Below are 2,976 nucleotides of genomic sequence, written 5' to 3'. Positions count from 1 at the left end.
CCTCAGCTGCTTCTGCGCCCAGCTCCCTGGGGCATGGTTGGCAGCGTCCCCGCTCCTGCTGGGCTGCTTCTGCCGTCGGGAAGAGAGTCCTCTGGTCTTGCAGCGAAGGAGCCTGGTTGGTCCCCGCTGGGCTGCGCGGAGGCTGCGGGTCCTTCTGCGTCCCGGTCCTGCCTTTTATAACCTCCCCGGAGCCGGTCCTCCGGCTGCCCACCATCCAGCTCTCCTGGCGATGGGCTACATCCCTCCTCACCAGCCTCCCACTCCCCCTTCTCTCCCTCCTCCTCTCCCTCCTCCCCCTTTCCTTTCTCCACCTCCCTGGTGCCTTCCAACTCGATTTGATTTTTCCCCCTTTCTCCTTTCCTCCCTCAGCATCCTCAGCAGCAGAAACTTCCCCCCGGCCCAGGGACCGCCCTCCCGGCTCTCCCTGGAGGGGGCTTCTCCTCTCCACCCCTCTCACTCTCATCGTGCAGACGCTGTGGGGTCTTCCCTGCGGAGCCTGGGGCTTCCCTTGTGTCTACAAAGGGTTTGGGGCTGCAGTGTGCCGGGGATGAGGATGAGTGGGTGTTACGCATTTGGGGATTTCGCTCCAGGGCTGTCAGAGGAACTGGGACAAGTTTCCCAGTTTCCCCCAGGTTTCCCCCGTCAGCCTTTGCAGCCCCTTTGCAAAACGGGTGGTGAACACGAAGGGAGGGCAGAGCCCCTTTTCTCTTCCACAGGGATGGGGAGGAAGGGGTTTCAGACCTGCCTTGTGAGGGAGATGCTCCCGAGGGAAGGACGAGGATGTGGGGCAGGTGGATGCAGGTCTTTCACACAGTGGGGCTGTGCAGGGGTGTTTGATCACAAGGGCGGACCCGGAGGACCGGAGGTGCTGCTGGCACCGCGCTCTGTCCCGTAGGCTGGGAGGCGCAGAGGTGATGAGGCAGGAGCAGGGGGAGCTTGAACTGATAGAGAAGGGGAGAGGACAAATGTCCTGGGGAGGGTGGGGGACAGTGGTGTGGGAGAACCTGGGTGATGCTCCTGAGGTCTTGGATAATGACATTTCCCTTCTCCCCTAGCATAACCCTCAGGCTTTAAAGGGTCTCCTGTCATACCTCTGTGTCTCAGCTCCTGCAGTCCCCTGGCAGCCGTTCCCTGGTCTCCTGGGGAGGGATTCCCCACACCCCTGTCTCTTGGGGTTGCCATGGTCAGGATTGGGTCCATCCCTGAGCTGGATGAATTTCTGGCTGGGTTAAACCTGCTCCCCCATGCCAGGGCAGTTTCAGAGTATGCCTTCTGTACTCACTGAGGTTTGGGGGATGCCCCAGCTGCGGGTACTGTGCCTATCCTGGGAGTCAGCCAAGCTCCATCAGCCTGAGGTGAGCAGGAGCAGACAGCCAGACAATAGGAAATAAGGACCAATGAGGTGTACTGCTGGGAGGGGGGATGCTGGAAAACATTGCCATGGGACCACCATCCAGAGGTGTGATATTTCCCTTAGCTGATGACGTTTCATCCACTACCAGCCTTTCACAGGGTGCTGGACCACGCTCTCAGCTGCAGCCTCTGCCTCTGGGAATGGCTGCAGACCACAGCAGGTTGCAGATGGATCAATAGGAGGGCAGTGTCCCTTGATGAATTCACGGCCACAGCCTCCATCCATCTTCACTGAGCTGCTCTTTGTCTCTGGAGCACCTGAGAGGGCAGGAAGGGATCCAGGTCCTCCCTGAGCTGCAGGATCAAGGCACAACGATTGGCCAGGGCTGTGCCCCAGCATGTGGGGGCACCCAGTGACCCATCCCAGCCTCCAAAGGGTGAATGTTCCTAGCCTAGTAACTAAGGGGAATAAACAACACAGACATAAATCTTCTGGCATTAGCTGGGTTAAATTAATTGTGTCACTGCTTTGGCAAAGAAACCTGAAAATATATAAAGCTCCGGTAAATTCAGGAAACTTTTTGTTTCTGAGGTCTCTTGACATCCCTCGGGTGACAAGTATGGGATGAGACAGACTCTGGAGCAACCCTTGAGTTACCTCTCACTTCGATGAGCCCATGGAAAATGCAGAATTTTCTAAAAGTGGCTTGAGAAAGCTTGCTCCCAATAACTTTGAGCATCCTGGATTCAGCTGAGTGCATCATAGGATCATGGAATGGTTTGAATAGGAAGATCATGTAGTCCCAACCCCCGGCCATGGGACAGCTTCTACCATCGCAGGTCTAGGGCACAGCTCCTGGTCACAAAACACACTCTGTTTTTGGGGGCTGCTCAGGGATTTGTGCACCCAGGGGACAGAAGGAACCTTGCAATGGGAAGCACCAGAGACCTCATTCCCACACCAAGACCAAGGATTGTCTTTCACCATCTCAGCCTGCCCATGGCCACCAAGTGGGACATGTGAGATGGCCATGCTCTGCTCAGGTGCCCTAAGTGTGAGGTGATGCAGGGAAGGCAGAAGTGAACACTAAGTATTTTTAGTTAAGGAATTGGTTGCCAGGGACAAGAAGATAATTCCTTCCCCATATATCAGGGAAAAGGCCGCAGTGCTGTTTGAAGCATCTAATTGAGGGGATTTATAGTAAAATGCAACTTGTCAGATGTGGCAAAGGAAAAATAGAACAGTCCCTGAGACGTGGAAATCAGTCCATTCATCATGGTTAATCTCAAATTTCTGTGTGTGGTACAGAGACAAACGTGGGACATGGGTATTAGGGATGGAGACAATGAAGAGAAATATGTCCAGGAAGGAGGTAGGGAAAAGGTTTAGTCTGACTTACCTGCCTTTGGTAAATTATTATTATTTTATGCAACTGCATGTGGTTTGATGGTCCTGTGGAGCTCCATGAACAGCTCCATCTGAACAGCTGCACTTAGGGGCTGTTTGTGGGACTTACACCACTGCCCTGCTCCTACCCTGTCCCTGCAGCCAACCCTCCCCTGGCTTGAGAAAACTCCATGTGTCCCTCCTGCACTATAGGGATGAGACTAGTCCGTGCACTG

The sequence above is a fragment of the Fringilla coelebs genome, assembly GCF_963513975.1.
Source record: "Fringilla coelebs genome assembly, chromosome: 27".
Classification (NCBI taxonomy): Eukaryota; Metazoa; Chordata; class Aves; order Passeriformes; family Fringillidae; genus Fringilla; species Fringilla coelebs.
Note: the sequence above shows the minus strand (reverse complement) of the source record.